Source organism: Dama dama, chromosome 33, assembly GCF_033118175.1.
Source record: "Dama dama isolate Ldn47 chromosome 33, ASM3311817v1, whole genome shotgun sequence".
Lineage (NCBI taxonomy): Eukaryota > Metazoa > Chordata > Mammalia > Artiodactyla > Cervidae > Dama > Dama dama.
Genome location: NC_083713.1, coordinates 6,130,656 through 6,149,335, shown reverse-complemented (window position 1 = coordinate 6,149,335; position 18,680 = coordinate 6,130,656). Strand labels below are relative to the sequence as shown.

Genomic DNA, 18,680 nt, shown 5'->3' with positions numbered 1-18,680 from the left:
CTGTTCCTTTATCCCAGTATTTTTACTTTACATTTAGATAATTGAAATAGCCAAATAGAGAATCTTGATTTCTATAAGCTCACCTATAGTTTGCTGCTTTGCAGTCAGTCTTTCCCAACCATCCCACAAATGCCCTGAGGATTATTTGCAAAATTCATTATTTTTTTTCCAACAAATAAGATCTTTTGTTTGTCACCATTAAAAGTCTGCATTTTAAACAGATTCTTGGACTGATGGCTTGTATCCATCATCCCGTTCACCTTTAGCACCTGTCTCACCCCCAGCAGCTTTTCCAGAACTACCACTTCACCATGTAACTCCATGAGTTTTCCCAATTCAAACTTGGGCTTCTTCAGCACTTTTTCTTTTCTAATGAAGACATCATGGAGCAGATAAATAGATTGGCAAGATTTTTCTATGTCTTTCCCAAGGCTATCTGGAATCAATTTATTGACCAACTCTTTCAAGTCATTTGTCTGCACCTTTCAGGTCATGATTTCCATCATCTTCTTGCAAATCTGGTGCACCTGCTGGTGCTGGACATAAGAGGTCATCTGAATCTGATTGCTGCATTTTTTTTTTTTTTTTATTAAAACCCATACAAAACAGACGAAGCAAGTAACCATTGGTAATCTTGACAACAACATGAGCTTTAATCATGGTCTGCCATTTTTTGATCCATGCCATGGAAATTAATTAAGCATTTTTTCGCCCTGAACATCCTCAATAATTAGTCTGAGTTTTCTAAATGCAACTTTATCATTGTGCAGATCAGCAAGACTCACTTCAGAAACATGCCCCTTCAGGTCATCAGATGCAATTTTGGTTCCTTGAGATCTTCTGACCAATGTTTTACCAATATTCTTTATATTGAACGTAGCTGGTGCTTTCACATCATACCCATCTTTTTTAGAAAATGGGTCAACCACTTTCTTCTTGGCTCCCCTTTTGCCTCCTTTCATAAGCTGCTTGTTCTTGCCAACCACCATGGTGCTGCTCAGAGAGCCAAAAAGGGCAAAATTCTTTATTCTTCTCATATTATTTCCTTGCAAAATTACTCTGTGGTTCTCACTGGTTTCTTGGTTTAAATTCCAAGCCCATGTGTGATATTTAAGACATCCACAGCCCTCTCTAAACTTGTCTCACAATGCTTCTCAAAGACTTCATTTCCTCCAAAAAACATTTCCATTCTACGCTTTCCTAACATGTCCACAATTCTTCATCTTTGTAGCTTTCATCTACTCATCAAGTAGTTAGTGGACCAATACTCAATGGCAAGGCCTGGGCTAGGTCTTGCTGATGATTCAGCCTCTTTTCCCTAAAATACACACCTACTCCCTCATGCTGTTTCTGTGACAGGGATGGCCTCCCCTCTTTCTTGTGACACCCTTCTCTTGAAATTCTGCAGTGAGATAGGATATGTCTGATGTTGTGAAAAGCATGTATCGAGAAATTCAAAGACATTCTTGCCCTTTGAACTAGTGATCCCCACTTTTTGGGAATCTAAGGGTATAATTATAATCCAAACTGCAGAAAATAGTTTGTGTAAAAAGATCCACTTTGCTACCTTATTCATCAGCTTTATTGATAGTATTGAAAATGGAAATAACATATATAATACAGGATGACATAAACAAAAATAATTTTATTTTAAGAATAATAGAAGACTTTTAAACTCTACTTGATAAACTTTGAGGAATATAATACATTTGCTCGATTTCCAAGTACAGAAGTTTCTCATAATATGAGAAAATGCCCATGATGAATTATTTGAGAAAAAATCATACTGAAAGAATGCATATGTATTTATGCATGTGTGTATGTATTTAATCTTTATAACTGTTTAACAAATTATTTTAAAATTATATATAGTAAAAAAGACTATGAGTAAACAAATTACAATATTACCAGTGATTATCTCTAGAATATGGATTGTAGATAATTTCTTTTTAATTTCTTTTATGTCTTCCAAATTTTCAATGTAGCAACCATGTATTATTTTCACATGATTTATTTTTACCTGCACTTGTGACTTAGCCAATTCTGTGTGGGTATTTTAGTGCCCAGATGTACTCCAACTTGGCCGCAGGTCACCAAAATGCACATCCCTTTCTATGAACTCGAGTAACACTCATCACCTTTGTCACCAGTCGGGCATATCACACAACAAAATATACTTTAATTGTTTGAGAAAGGACTTTTCTCCTCAATTAAATTGTGAGCAAGCAGGAAGCATGACTTAGGCATTGCTGTTACCTCAACATTGAGCCTGTTGACTTGTGGAAAAAAAAAAAAACTTCTGGGGGAATAATCCATGTTAATAAGTATTAAGGCCTTTTAGTATTAGTATAAGTAGCAAGTTACTCTTTGCTTTGAAAGAAGTAAGTGACTGCAAATTAAGTTCATATACGATATCTGTCTGAAATATCCAGGAAGGGAAGAATATGAGGACTGGCATTGTTTAAGCCCTTGCTAGGGCAAGGGCTTGTTGATGGCCACCTGATTTTATGACTATTTTATATTCTTCCAAACAGTTGTATGGGGTAGGTGCTTTTGCTCATTCAATAGATTAAAAGATGGAGGCCTTGGGGTGAAGGTCCTGAGCCCAAGGTCACACAGCTGGTGAGTGTCAGTTCTAGTCATTGATCCAAGCTTGACTGGCTTCAAAGCTCATTCTCCTTCCTCTGATTTCTCACATGATAAAATTCAGTTTCAGCAGAGACTTCTGACATGACAGACATACTCTCCCATCCCTCCTTGTTTCCTAGCCAGGTGTGTGGTTAAGGGAAGCCCAAAAGTCAGAATGAGAAAACCCAAAAGTCCAACTTCCAGTTTCCAAGTGTATTAAGATCCCCTGCATAATTAATATTGTCATGTGTATCACTGACTCTGTCCATGATGCCAATTATCTTGCTGTTCACACTGTGCACAGTGTTCGTTGAACCCAGGTTAGGCAAGGTGCAAGCTAAGAGGCTGGAAGAAGATGCAAAGAGCTGTGGGAACTGCAGATATGTTTATTCTCTCCTGGCTGATGCTGCAGCCATACCACAATGCTCTCCTCTCATGGCTGACCCAACGGACAGAGCTGTGATGCAGAATTAATGCTGCTGCTTTCTAGGGGAAGCTCATATGTGTCCAGAACATGACAAAGCAAGTACCTTGTGACACTCATGTGCAGTGTTATAAGTGATCTCAGCTGTTACATAATCATTATATACAAAATGTGGGGCAAGAGAGCCTAACCACACCATCTTGGCTAATTTGCTCTTTCTCTACACTGTGTAGTTGGAATCACTGTTGAAATTAATGAGAATTGAGTATTCAGAGGTTGCCACATCACTTACCTTTGGCAGACACTCAAAGGCAGGAAGAGGAATGGGAAAACTTTGTAATGAAGAACAAAGAAGGCTTCAGGTGTGCCTTGACTGGAGGCTGCTGGCCCAGGGAAGCTGCAAGTGAGGTAACTAGGAGCAGGACTCCATGTGGTTGGTTGGTCATAGGTTGCAGGCAGGGGCAAAAATTAAGGAAGTTGTCAATTATGTCAAGATGAGTGGAGGGTGAGGGGCAGAACTGCCTCATTCATTCAGACACCCTGGGAACCCACTCTGTTCCTGACTGTGAGAACACCAGGCCCCTCTCCACCCCTTCCACTCCAATCCCCAGTCACACAGCCATTGCCTCCCTGGAACACACATTTTAGGAGGTAAGAACACAGGCACAAGTCACCCCTAACAAGAAATCAACCCAAACTACTCAACCAACATTTCACACCAAGGGAAAAAAAACAAAACAAACAAACAAACAGAAAAAAACAACGAAGAAGGACCTCAGATATGCAGATGACCCCACCCTTATGGCAGAAAGTGAAGAAGAACTAAAAAGCCTCTTGAGGAAAGTGAAAAAGTTGGCTTAAAACTCAACATTCAGAAAACTAAAAATCATGACATCTGGTCCCAACACTTCCTGGCAAATAGATGGGGGAACAGTGGAAACAGTGGCTGACTTTATTTTGGGGGGCTCCAAAATCACTGTAGATGGTGATTGCAGCCATGAAATTAAAAGACACTTACTCCTTGGAAGGAAAGCTGTGACCAACCTAGACAGCATATTAAAAAGCAGAGACATTACTTTGCCAACAAAGGTCCATCTAGTCAAGGTTATGGTTTTTCCAGTACTCATGTATGGATGAGAGTTGGACTATAAAGAAAGCTGAGTGCTGAAGAATTGATGCTTTTGAACTGTGGGGTTGAGAAGACTCTTGAGAGTCCCTTGGACTGCAAGGAGATCCAACCAGTCCATCTTAAAGGAAATCAGTCCTGGGTGTTCATTGGAAGAACTCATGTTGAAGCTGAAACTCCAATAGTTTGGCCACCTGATGCAAAGAGCTGACTCTTTTGAAAAGACTCTGATGCTGGGAAAGATTGAGGGCAGGAAGAGAAGGGGATGGCAGAGTATGACATGGTTGGATGGCATCACTGACTCAGTGGAAATGAGTTTGAGCAAACTCCGGGAGTTGGTGATGGACAGGGAGGCCTGGTGTGCTGTGGTCCATGGGGTCACAAAGAGTTGGACATGACTGAGTGACTGAATTGAACTGATTCTTTACTTTTTTTGTGCTTCATTTTGAATAAGCTTTAGTGACCTGTCTTTGTCTTTACTTCTATCTTCACCTGTGGTTAATTTCTATTAAATGTATCCAATGAGTTCTTAATCTCAAAACTGTATTTTCTTAGCTTTTAGAATATATATGTGAGCTTTATAAATTCAAATTATCTGTTGATATGCTTTTTTAACTATTTTCCATCTTTTGCTTTATTTTTATTTAAAATATTAGTTTAACATATTAAATTAGTCTTTGTCTTCTAATTTTAATAACTAAATCATCTCCAGATCTGCTTCTGTTGACTATTTCAACTACTGATTTCTACTCATTTTGCCTGAATTTTCACATATTTAGTATCCAGTACATTTTTATTGTGAACTGTTCATATGAGTGATACATTTCAGAAGTTTTGGATTACATACTCTTCTCCAAATCATGGTAAATATTAAAATTTTTCTGGATGGAAATTAAATCACCAGTAAATCACCTTGATTTTCTTGAGATCTGGCAATAAGTTTTGTTGAGGCAGGCATGTTTCAGTATTTATCTTGTGTCTAGAGGGTGTATCTTGTTTTTATACTGTGGCATTTCTTGACCCTCAATCATCAACTTGACTGCACTGGACTCAACATTGCCCATCACTTTGTAGTCTCTAAAATATCAGCACAATTCTCCATCCTCCAAGAAATATCTGCTAGGCCTTCTAGACTGATACCATGCACATGAACAGTTTATGTTGAGGTCAAGAACTCAGTGGGAATTTTTAATATGAATGCTAGGAATCCTTTACTGTACTGCTCCCCTTGTTCCCTGTCTTGCATATCAGAGAGGAAGCTAAGATGAATGTGAAATTCTTCTTGTGTGCTTCCATTCTTCCAAAGATAATAGCCCTAATATAGTCATTGCTTTCAGTCTACAAGTTGTTGTCATATATTTTAACCAAATTCTACTGAGAATAGGAAAATGTATATTTGACGCCGGCAAATTCAACTTGGCTATAACTTAGAAACTATGTTTGGTACTATACCTAGAATCACTGTGAGCATACTCACACATGTATTTTGGTGAATACTTTTGTTGTTGTTTGGTCACCAAGTCATGTTTGACTTGCAAGCTCATTAACTTGCAGCACACCAGACTTCCGTCTTTCACTATCTTACGGAGTTTGCTCAAACTCAAGTCCATTGAGTCAGTGATGCCATCCAACCATCTCATCCTCTGTTGCCCCCTTCTCCTCCTGTCCTCAATCTTTCCCAGCATCAAAGTCTTTTCCAATGAGTTGGCCCTCCACATCAGGTGACCAAAGTATTGGAGCTTCAGCTTCAGCATCAGTTCTTCCAAAGAATATTCAGGGTTGATTTCCTTTAGGATTTACTGGTTTTATCTCCTTGTAATCCAAGGCATGTGCAAGAGACTTCTCCAGCACCACAATTCAAAACCATTAATTCTTCTGCTCTCAGCCTTCTTAACGGTACAAATCTCACAGAAGTACACTGTTAATGGAAAAACCATAGTTTCGATTATATGGATCTTTGTTGGCAAAGTGATATTCCTGCTTTTTAATATGTTGCTTAGGTTTGTCATGGGTTTTCTTAGAATATCTGCAAATAGTATCTTTATTGCCATAAAGATGCATCCTTTCCCTGAAGTTGACCTACTCTCCCATATTTAAGAGTGAGGACTTTCTGGGTCATAGTGAGAAAGTCAGTTCCTAGGCAGGTTGATAGGAAGTCTGGGGTCCCCAAGAAGGAGAGAGGGGTCTTGGGCTCTCAAAGAGGATACAGGGATCTGGAATTCTCAAGGAGGAGGAAAGGACACATATATTTTTCCTCTACATTCCTTAGTCAAACTTTTTTTTTTTTTTTTTAAGCCCAGAACTCTTTATTACACAACAAACAATTCAGTTTAAACTCTGCACTAAGGATTATATAACAATAATGTATCCTGCTTGAGGCCAGTTTCTCCTTCTTGGAAACCTTCTGATTAATCCTGATATTTTAGAATGTATATTATGGGAGTGGGTCTGGTAAATTTTATCTTTTGTTAAATTCTAATCCTGTTATACTAAAATGTAAATTTTGGGAGTGGGTCTGGTAAATTTTTACAACCTTGAGACATTCTTTTGATTTATTGTAATAACTAATTTAAAAAGTATACAATTTCCTTGTTTAGACTAGTGAGGGGGGCACTCTCTGTTCCCCTTCTGATGTCTATGTCAGAAGCTTTCTCTGTCCCTTTTCCACTTTAATAAAACTGTGCTACCCAAAAGCTCTTGAGCGATCAAGCCTAGTCCCTGGTACTGAAGCTAAATCTTTTTCGGAGATCACAAATCTGACATCATTCACCTTAAGTTATCAATAGAATTTGTTTTCAGTTCAGTTCAGTTCAGTTCAGTCACTCAGTCATGTCTGACTCTTTGGGACCCCATGGATGGCAGCACTCCAGGCCTCCCTGTCCATCACCAACCCCCACCGAAGCTTGCTGAAACTTGTGTCCGTTGAGTCGGTGATGCCATCCAACCATTTCATCCTCTGTCTTCCCCTTCTCCTTCCCCCTTTGATCTTTTCCAGCATCAGGGTCTTTTCAAATGAGTCAGTTCTTCACATCAGGTGACCAAAGTATTGAAGTTTCAGTTTCAACATCAGTCCTTCCAATGAACAATCAGGACTGGTCTCCTTAAGGATGGACTGGATCTCCTTGCAGTCCAAAGGACTCTCAAAAGTCTTCTCCAACACCACAGTTCAAAATCATCAATTCTTTGGCATTCAGCTTTCATTATAGTCCAACTCTCACATCCATACATGACTACTGGAAAAACCATAGCCTTGACTAGACGGACCTTGTTGGCAAAGTAATGTCTTTGCTTTTTAATATGCTGTTTAGGTTGGTCATAACTTCCCTTCCAAGGAGAAAAATCTTTTAATTTCATGGCTTTTTGACCTGCATACAAATTTCTCAAGAGGCAGTTCAAGTGGTCTGGTATTCCCATCTCTGGAAGAATTTTTCACAGTTTATTGTGATTCACACAGTCAAAGATTTTGGCATAGTCAATAGAGCAGAAGTAGATGTTTTTCTGGAACTCTTTTGTTTTTTCTATGATTCAGTGGATGCTGGCAATTTTATCTCTGATTTCTCTGCCTTTTCTAAATCCATCTTGAATATCTGGAAGTTCACTGTTCACGTACTGTTGAAAACTGGCTTGGAGACTTTTGAGCATTACTTTGCTAGCATGTGAGATGAATGCAACTGTGTGGCAGTTCATTCTTTGGCATTGTCTTTCTCTGGGATTGGAAGGAAAACTGACCTTTTCCAGTCCTGTGGTCACTGTTGAGTTTTCCAAATTTGCTGGCATATTGAGTGCAGCACTTTCAAAACATAACCTTTTAGGAATTTTAGGATCTTTTAGGATTTGTATATATTTATTTTTATCATTAGGACAAATCTAGGTGGAAGCACTGACAGATTTCCTCTTCATGGGCTCTAAAATCACTGAGGATGGTGACTGCAACCATCAAATTAGAAGGTGATTGCTTCTTGGCAGGAAAGTTATGACAAACCTAAACAGTGTATTTAAAAACAGAGACATCACTTTGCCTACAAAGCTCCATATAGTCAAAGCTACAGGTTTTCCAGTAGTCATGTATGGTTGTGGGAGTTGGACCATAAAGAAGGCTGAGCATTTAAGAGCTGATGCTTTTGAACTGTGGTGCTGGAGAAGACTCTTGAGAGTTGCTTGGACTGCAAGGAGATCAAACCAGTCAATCGGAAAGGAAATCAATCTTGAATACTCATTGAAAGGACTGATGTTGAAGCTGAAACTCCAATACTTTGGCCACCTGATGCGAAGAACTGACTCATTGGAAACGATCCTGATGCTGGGAAAGATTAAGGGCAGGAGGAATAGGGGATGACAGAGGATGAGATGGTTGGATGGTATGACCAACTGAATAGGCATTAACTTGGGCAAACTCCAGGGGATGGTGAGGAACAGAGAAACCTGGTGTGCTACAGTTCATGGGGTTGCAAACAGTCAGACACAACTGTGGGTTCAATCCTTGGATCCCCAGGAGAAGAGAATGGCAACCCACTCCAGTATTCTTGCTTGGAAAATCCCATGGTCAGAGGAGCCTGAGGGCCTACAATCCAAAGGGTCACAAAGAGTCAGGCATGACTGAAGCAACTTTGAACAAAAAAAAAATTAATAGGTACTGCTGCACAGTTTTTCAAAGTAGTTGCTCTACATATATTCACCAGTAAAGAAGCTTCCAGTTCTAATATCTTTGATATTTTTTAATATAGCCATTTTATGAAACATTCTACCATTTTTTCTTGAGTGTGTACCAGTATCTCATTGTGGTCTTTTCAAATGGGTGAATTGGACACTCATATGGGGAATAACAGACATTGACCTACCTTTACATCAAGAACAAAAGCAGATTCCTGATGGGTCACATACCTGTTTATGAAAGGTAAATATGCAAAGTTTCTTTAAGGAAATACAGAAGAATATTTGAGTAGACAACATGTGTTTAAATAGGTCCCTGACCACAAAGGAAAAGACTGATAAATTTGACATCAAAATTAAGAACCTCTTGCTACAACATTAAGAAAGGCCAAAAACAAGTCACATCTAGATAAGACTCTTTGTTACCCTATGGGCTGTAGCCCACCAGGTTCCTATGTCCATGGAGGAGGCTGTTTGCATCAGGTGGCCAAAGTACTGGCACTTCAGCTTCAGCATCAATCCTTCCAATGAGTATTCAGGATTAATTTAAGATTTACTGGTTTGATCTCCTTGCAGTCGAAGCGACCCTCAAGAGTCTTCTCCAATACCACAGTTCAAACGCATTAACTCTTTGGTGCTCAGCTGTCTTTATGGTCCACCTCCACATACATACATGACTACTGGAAAGGGCATAGCTTTGATTATATGGACCTTTGTTGGTAAAGTAATGTCTGCTTTTTTAATATGCTGCCTAGGTTTGTTATAGCTTTTCTTTCAAGGAGCAAGTGTCTTTTAATTTCATAGCTGCAGTCATCATCTGAAGTGATTCTGGAGACCAAGAAAATGAAGCCTATCACTGTTTCCATTGTTTTCCCATCTATTTGCATGAAGTGATGGGACTGGATTCCATGATTTTCATTTTTTGAAAGTTGAATTTTAAGCCAGCTCTTTCACCCTCTTCTTTCACTTTCATCAAGAGGCTCTTCAGTTCCTCTTCACTTTCTACCATAAGGATGGTGTCATCTGCATATCTGAGGTTGTTAATATTTTATTGATATTTCTCCCAGCAATCTTGATTCCAGTTTGTGCATCATCCAGCTTGGCATTTCACATGCTGTTCAGTTCCATTCAGTTCAGTCGCTCAGTCATGTCTGACTGTTTGTGACCTCATGGACTGCAGCATGCCAGGCTTCCCTGTCCACCACCTGCTGTACTATGCATCTAAGTTAAATAAGCAGGGTGATAATATACAACCTCGAAGTATTCCTTTCCCAATTTTGAACCAGTCTGTTATTCCATGACTGGTTCTAACTGTTGCTTCATGACCTGAGTTCACGTGTCTTGGGAGGCAGGTAAGAAAAGTAAGTTATTAAAAATCTACAAATCAATAGATGTGAAAATAAATAAACATGATTTATTACTCCATTTATTCAATTTTTTTCCTCTCTGTATTTTTTTTTTTCCTTTGGCAGAGGTGTCACATATCTTTGATCACATTTATTTCTAGGAATTTGAGTTCTATGTTTTTATAAATTATATAATATTTTAAAATGTTTTAAACATTGCTTTTCATTAGAATAACTAATTGGGGTTATGTAATGTTACATATTGACATTGTATCCAGCATCTTTTTACAATAATCAGCTATTAGCCAAAGAACCTACATAAGAAATCTATTAAGAGATCAGTGATAATGGATAAACTGATGAAGACCTGAATGAGAATGTGTGAGAGTTAGCTGGCATTTCTCTGCCTCTGAATGAGAATCTGGGAGTTGTTTGGGACAGCTCTGCTCCATGTGTCTCATTCCCACATACAGGACAGATGGACAGACATACCCAATATGTGTTCTCTGCTGGGAGGAGGTGAAAACCTTGCAGATGGCTCAATCATAAAACTCCCAAAGCCTAAGCACATCATTCATTTCTGCCCATGTTCCCCTTGCTGAGGCAAATCCTATGGCATGTTCAGTAGGAACATGCAAGTGAGGCAAACAGGTCTGCTTCTTCCCAGCAGTTGAGGAAAAGTAGCAAATACTTGCTGGTGTTGTTGGTGTTCAGTCGATAAGTCATGTCTGACTCTGTGTAACCCCACAGACTGTCCTTAACTACCTATTGGAGTTTGCTCAAATTCATATCCATTGAGTCAGTGATGTCATCCAACCGTCTCATCCTCTGCTGTCCCCTTTTCTCCTTTGGCCTTCAATCTTTCCCAGAATTAGAGTCTTTTCCAATGAGTCAGCTCTTTGCATCAGGTGACCAAAGTATTGGAGCTTCAGCTTCAGAATCAGTCCTTCCAATGAATATTCAGGGTTGATTTCCTTTAGGATTAACTGGTTTGATCTCCTTGCAGTACAAGGGATTCTCAAGAGTCTTCTCTAGCACCACAAATTGAAAGCATCAATTCTTCTGTGCTCAGCCTTCTTTATGGTCCAACTCTCACATAAGTACATTGTTACTGGAAAAACCATAGCTTTGACTATATGGGTTTTCTGGCAAAATGATGTCTCTGATTTTAAATAAATTGTCTAGGTTTGTCATAGCTTTTCTTCCAAGGAACATGCATCTTTAAATCAAATGGCTGCAGTCACCATCCACAAGATTTTGGAGCCCAAGAAAATCAAAACTGTCATGTTTCCACTTTTTCCCCATCTTTTTGCCATGAAGAGATGGGACTGGATGCCATGATCCTAGTTTTTGGAACGTTGAGTTTTAAGCCAGCTTTTTCACTCTCCTCTTTCACCTTCATCAAGATGCTCTTTAGTTCCTCTTCACTTTCTGCCATTAGAGTGGTATCATCTGCATATCATGTCGATATTTCTCTCAGAAATCTTGATTCAAGCCTGTGGTTAACCCAGCTCAGCATTTCGCATGATGTTCTCTGCATAGAAGTTAAATAAGAAGAATGACAATATGTAGCCTTGTTGTACTCCTTTCCCAATTTGGAACCAGTCCATTATTCCATGTCTTGTTCTAACTATTGCTTCCTGACCCACACACCAGTTTCTCAGGAGACAAGTAAGGTGGTCTGAAACTCCCATCTCTTTAAGATTTTCTCACAGTTTGTTGTGAACCACACCAGCCAAAGGCTTTAGCCTAGTAAATGAGGAAGCAGTAGATGTTTTTCTGTAACCCCCTTGCTTTTTCCATGATCCAATGAATGTTGGCAGTTTGATCTCTCATTGCTACATATGGCTAATTTATATAGGTGTTAAATTTGCCGATTAATTCAAGTACTATTTATGCATATCCTTTTTGATCATCTGTATGAATAATTGCCTTAACCTCAAATACTAATATTTTAATTTTTCCTTTCAAATAAGTAAAATTTTCATTCTTCTTCTCTTATTATACTGTATAGAACCCAGATAAAAGTGGACAGCTTTGTTTTATGCCTTAATCAAGGACTAATCTTTCCATATTTTACACACAATAGTAATTTTTGTTTTATTCTTGTTCAGTTCAGTTCAATCACTCAGTTGTGCCTGACTCTTTGCAGCCCCATGGACTGCAACATGCTAGGCTTCCCTGTCCATCACCAACTTCTGGAGCTTGCTCAAGCTCATGTCCATTGAATCAGTGATGGCATCCAACCATCTTATCTTCTGTTGTCCCCTTTACTGCCTGCCTTCAACTTTTTCCTGCACCAGGTTCTTTTTCTAATGCATCAGTGCTTTGCAACAGGTGTCAAAGTATTGGAGTTTCTGCTTCAGCATCAGTCCTTCCAATAAATATTCAGGACTGATTTCCCTTCAGATTGACTGGTTTAATCTTCTTGAAGTCCAAGGGACACTCAAGAATCTTCTCCAACACCACAGTTCAAAAGTATCAATTCTTTGGCACTCATATTTTTTTTTGTAGTCCAACTCTCACATCCATACATGACCACTGGAAAAACCATACCTTTAACTAGATGGACCTTTGTTGGCAAAGTAATGTCTCTGCTTTTTAATATGCTATTGAGGTTGATCATAACTTTTCTTCCAAGGAGCAAGCATCTTTTAATTTCATGGCTGCAGTCACCATCAGCAGTAATTTTGGAGCCCAAGAAAATAAAGTTGCTCACTGTTTCCACTGCCCTATATCTATTTGCCATGAAGTGATGGGACTGGATGCCATGATCTTCATTTTTGGAATGTTGAGTTTTAAGCCAACTATTTCACTCTCCTCTTTCACTTTCATCAGGAGGCTCTTTAGTTCCTCTTCACTTTCTGCGATAAGGGTGGCATCATCTGAATTTCTGAGGTTATTGATATTTCTCCTGGCACTCGATTCCAGCTTGTGCTTCATCCAGCCTGGCATTTTGCATGATGTACTATGCATATAAGTTAAATAAGCAGGGTGATAATATACACCCTTGACATACTCCTTTTCCAATTTGGAAACATTCCATTGCTCCAAATTCAGTTCTAACTGTTGCTTCCTGACCTACATACAGATTTCTCAAGAGGCAGGTCAAGTGGTCTGCTATTCCCATCTCTTTTGGAATTTTCCCCAGTTTGTTGTGATCCACATAGTCAAAGGTTTTGGTGTAGTCAATAAAACAGAAGTAAAGGTTTTTCTGGAACTCTTTTTTGCTTTTTTCATGATCCAACAGATGTTGACAATGGGATCTCTGGTTCCTGTGCTTATTCTAAATCCAGCTTGAACATTTCCAAGTTCTCGGTTCACGCACTGTAGAAGCCTGGCTTGGAGAATTGTGAGCACTACTTTGCTAGCATATGAGATGAGTGAAATTGTATGGTAATTTGAACATTCTTTGGCATTGCCCTTCTTTGGGATTGGAATGAAAACTGGCTTTTTTCAGTCCTGTGGCCACTGCTAAGTTTTCCAAATTTGCTGGCATATTGAGTGCAGCACTTTCACAGCATCATCTTTTAGGATTTGAAATAGCTCAACTGGAATTCCATCACATCCACTAGCTTTGTTCATAGCGATGCTTCCAAGGCCGCCTTGACTTCACATTCCAGGATGTCTGGCTCTAGGTGAGTGATCATACCATTGTGATTATCTGGGTCATGAAGATCTTGTTTGAATAGTTTTTCTGTGTATTCTTACCATCTCTTCCTGATATCTTCTGCTTCTGTTAGTTCCATACTATTTCTGCCCTTTATTTTGCCCATCTTTGCATGAAACGTTCAGGTGTTGAATTTTATGAAACAGCTTTTTTTTTTTTTTTTTAGCCATTTGGATAATCATATGCTTTTCTCCTTTTTTAAAAAGTGTGAATAATTGCAGTGATCATTTTCTTAATGTTAACATGGGCATATTTCTAAATCAATCCAATTTGGTTGCTATGGGCTATTGTCACTCAGTTGCTCAGTCATAGCTGACTCTTTGCAATTAATGGACTGCTGCATCAGGCTTCCCTGTCTCTCACCATCTCCTGGAGCTTGCTCAATTTGGCGATGCTATCCAACCATCTCATCCTCTGTTCTCCCCTTCTCCTCCTGCCTTCAATCTTTCCCAGCATCAGAGTCTTTTCCAATCAGTCAGTTCTTTGCATCATGTGGCCAAAGTATTGGAGCTTCAGCTTCAGCATCAGTCCTTCCAATCAATGTTCAGGACCAATTTCCTTTATGACTGACTGAGTTGATCTCCTTGCAGTCCAAGGGACTCTCAAGAGTCTTCTACAGCATTACAGTTCAAAAGCATCAGTTCTTTGGTGCTCAGCCTTCTATATGGTCCAACTCTCACATCCATACATGACTATTGGAAAAACCGTAGCTTTGACTATACAGACCTTTGTCAGCAAAGTAATAATGTCTCTTCTTTGTAATATGCTGTCTTGTTTTCTCAAAGCTTTTCTTCCAATGAGCAAGCTTCCTTGAATTTCATGGCTGCAGTCACCATCTGCAGTGATTTTGGAGCTCAAGAAAATAAAACACTGTAACAGTTTCTGCTAGGAGGAGGTGGAAAACTCTGCACTGTCATTGGTATCCCATCTATTTACCAAGAAGTGATGGGACCAGATGCTATGATCTTCATTTTTTGCATGTTGTGCTATAAACTTATACATATAGACTATGGGTTATATATGTATATATATACACACATATATATATTGCTATGGGCTTTATGTATATAATATATATTCAGTTTGCATGTATTTTTTAAAGATTTTTGCATCAATATTCATGAGGGAGTTTAATGGGAGTTCATATGCAATGATTTTCTTATATCCTTTTCAGATTTTTGTTATCTAGGTTGATGGTTTGATAGATTAAGTTGCAAGTGATTTTTCTTTTTCTATTTTCTGATAGAGTTTGTGTAAAGCTGATTTTTTTTTCCATAATTATTTGGAAGAACTCACCTTTCAGTAATCTGGGCCTGAAATTTCTTGTGTGAATAAGTTTCTTAAATTATGATTAAATTTATTTAATGCATATAGATTTATTCATATACTTTATTTCTTCTTGGTAACCACTGATAAAACATTTATTGATTAATGTCTGTTTCATCTGAGTTTTCAAAATTTCTCATATAAATTTTCATGTCTTTCAACAGTGTTTTGATTCTACAGAATCTGTAATTATGTTCCCATTTCCTGATTTTGTCACCATATCTTCTCTTTCCCTCTCCTTCTCACTGTCTTTTTCTATCTCTCTCTCTAAAGATGTAACACAAGTTTCTTAAAAATCATCTTTGCTTTGCTATCTTATATTTTTCCTTTCCATATTTTTGTGCTTTTATGTTTATTTTTCCTTCTACTTTTCTTTTGCTATTATACCATCCTTTGAGATAACTGAGGTGACTACTTAGATCAGGCTTGGCAGATCCCTGGTATCATGGCTATGCTGCTGCTGCTGCTACGTCACTTCAGTCGTGTCCGACTCTGTGTGATCCCATAGACGGAAGCCCACCAGGCTCCCCCGTCCCTGGGATTCTTCAGGCAAGAACACTGGAGTGGTTGCCATTTCCTTCTCCAGTGCGTGAAAGTGAAAAGTGAAAGTGAAGTCACTCAGTCGTGTCCGACTCTTAGCGACCCCATGGACCGCAGCCTACCAGGCTCCTCTGTCCATGGCTATGCTGGTAGCCCTGAACTCCAATTTGTGACTCCCTGTCCCAGTAAGACTGCTGAAAGAACTAAGCATGATATTTTCTGCTTAGTCTTTATGTCTCAGGCTTAAAGTTGTCAAATGTTCTAGGGTAAAATGCCATTGCAAATTTGAGGCCCTGAAGTGTTTTCCATCTTCAAATCTGGTGATCATTTGATCATTCAAACCCTGGTGTCTCAGTGGCTTTGTATATATTGTTGAGCCCCCTCTCATAAATTTTTATTTTATTTATGGTACTTTTCACTTTCAGAATTCCCATTTGGTTTTCTTTAATAATTTCTCTTTATTAACATTTCATGTTTAGTGAAATATTATTATCATACTTTCCTTTATTTTTTTAAACATAGTTTCTTTTAGATCTTTGAACATATTTTCAATGTCTGATTTAAACTCTTTGTCTAGTAATTTCAAAATCTATTCTTCCTCAAGGACTGTTTCAGTTGATTGTTTTTGTTTTCCTGCATATGGGCTATATTTAAGTTTTTTCCCATCTTGATTTTTTGTTGTTATTGTTGAAAAGTGGAATTTCAAATAATCTAGTGTGGCAACTCTAGAATAAGATTTGCCTCCCTCCCCAGAGTTTGTTGTTATTGCTACTAGTTGTAGTTGTTGGTGTTTGTTTAATGACTTCTGAACTAATTCTGTATACTCTTCATTTTTTGTTGCATGTGACCACTGGCATCTCTACTTAAATTAGCGATCACTTAATGATGGACAGAGATTTCCTGAAATTCCTGACACTAATATATCTGTGTCTTCCCTAGGAGCTGTGTGTGTGTGTTGCGGTATACCTTCAAACCCGACAAGGTCACTTACCACTCTGCCTTAACCTTCACTTCCTGCTTCTGCAGGTCTTTCCTGATCATATGCACAGCCCTGCATGTGTGCATGACATTCTATATTTCTAAGAGTTTATGGAGCTTTTCAAAATCCTTTGAACATCTCATACCTTAGTTTTTCCTCTTCAGGATTTTAATTAGTCTATTGCTTGCACCGACTATTAGCTATTATTCAGTTTAGCATACCTTTAAACACTTGCCAGTATATATTTCAACAAACACATTGGCCATCAGGAAATTGATTTCAGCATTGGATCACCAATAAAATAAAGCATTTCAGGTCAAGTATCCCAGGAAACCATTAGATAGGTCAAAAGAAACTATTTGGATATGACATTTCTCTGGCATTCGGTCCCATCACTTCATGGAAAATAGATGGGGAAACAATGGAAACAGTGATAGACTTTATTTTCTTGGGCTCCAAGATCACTGCAGATGGTGACTGCAGTCATGAAATTAAAAGATGTTTGCTTCTTGGAACAAAAGCTATGACCAACTTAGACAGCATATTTAAAAGCAGAGACATTACTTTGCCAACAAACGTCCATCTAGTCAAAGCTATGGTTTTTCTAGTAGTCATTGGCATGTATGGATATGAGTTGGACTATAAAGAAAGCTGAGTACCGAAGAATTGATGCTTTTGAGTTGTGGTGTTGGAGAAGACTCTTGAGAGTCCCTTGGACAGCAAGGAGATCCAACCAGTCCATCCTAAAGGAAATCAATCCTGAATATTCATTGGAAGGACTGATGCTTAAGCTGAAACTCCAATACTTTGGCCACCTGATGCGAAGAACTGACTCATTGGAAAACACCCTGATACTGGGAAAGATTGAAGCGGGAGGAGAAGGGGATGACAGAGGATGAGATGGTTGGATGGTATCACTGACTTGATGGATGGCAGTTTGTGTAAGCTCTGGGAGTTGGTAATGGACAGGGAAGCCTGGTGTGCTGAGGTCCATGGGGTTGCAAAGAGTCGGACACGACTGAGTGACTGAACTGAACTGAACTGCTCCTTCTAGTACCAAGAATAAAGTCTATTATTTTCAATGCTACTACTGAGCCAGGAAGTGGGTGATAAGAATAGTGTAACTTAAAATACCACCAAGATTCATCTGCTTTTTTCTTGTATAAACACTCTTTGGGAATAAACACCTGCATGTATACATGCCATCGTTTACATTATTTTCTATAAGTCATGGACTCTGGAAACTGGAATAACTAGGTTACAAGGTTAGTAATCATGCACTAATTCCTTGGGACAAAGTTTCTATAACCTTTGCAATTGCTTAAGTGATAAGAGTACCAGGAACATCTTTTGTTTTGTGATTTCTCCTTTGAGCCTGGTTTCTGATAGATCTTAAATCCCTTGAGATTACCTGAGTTATAGATCTTTTGTTCTAAGGAATTGACTCTTGGTAGGCTACTGTGTAACTTCAGAATGAGAGTTAGTTACTAGAAAAACTAAGCCATGATTAGAAGGTTAGAACTTTCCACCGACACCCACCTCCTTGTCTGGGAGGGAGATTGAGTTAGTAATCAGTTGGGGATATGTGATGCAGTTTCAATAAAAATTACAAAAGTAAAACGTTCAGGGAACTTCCAGGTTGCAAAGCACGGAGGTGCTGGAAGGCTAGTATACCCATAGAGGGTACGGATGCTCTGCACCCTGTCCTTATCCACCCCATCTATCTTTTCATTTGTATCTTTACTTATATCCTGTATAATACATTAGTAAATATAAGTGTTGTCCCGAGCTCTGTGAGCTATTCTAGCTAATTGTTAAACAAGGTGGTTGTCAGTCAGAAGTACCAGGCATAACCTGGGACTTGCAGTTGGCATCTGAACTGGGGACAGTCCTGTGGGACTGAACTCTTAACTTGTGGGATGTGATACTAATTCAAGGTGGATAATGTCACTAGTGAATTGAATTGTAGGGTACCCAGTTGGTGCCATAGA

At 38.8% G+C, this 18,680-nt stretch overlaps 1 pseudogene; it reads right to left on the bottom strand.

Annotated features, from left to right (window-relative positions):
- Nucleotides 1-213: 213 nt before the first annotated feature.
- Nucleotides 214-989, bottom strand: LOC133051075 (small ribosomal subunit protein eS1-like; annotated as a pseudogene).
- Between the last annotated feature and the right edge of the window lie 17,691 nt (nt 990-18,680).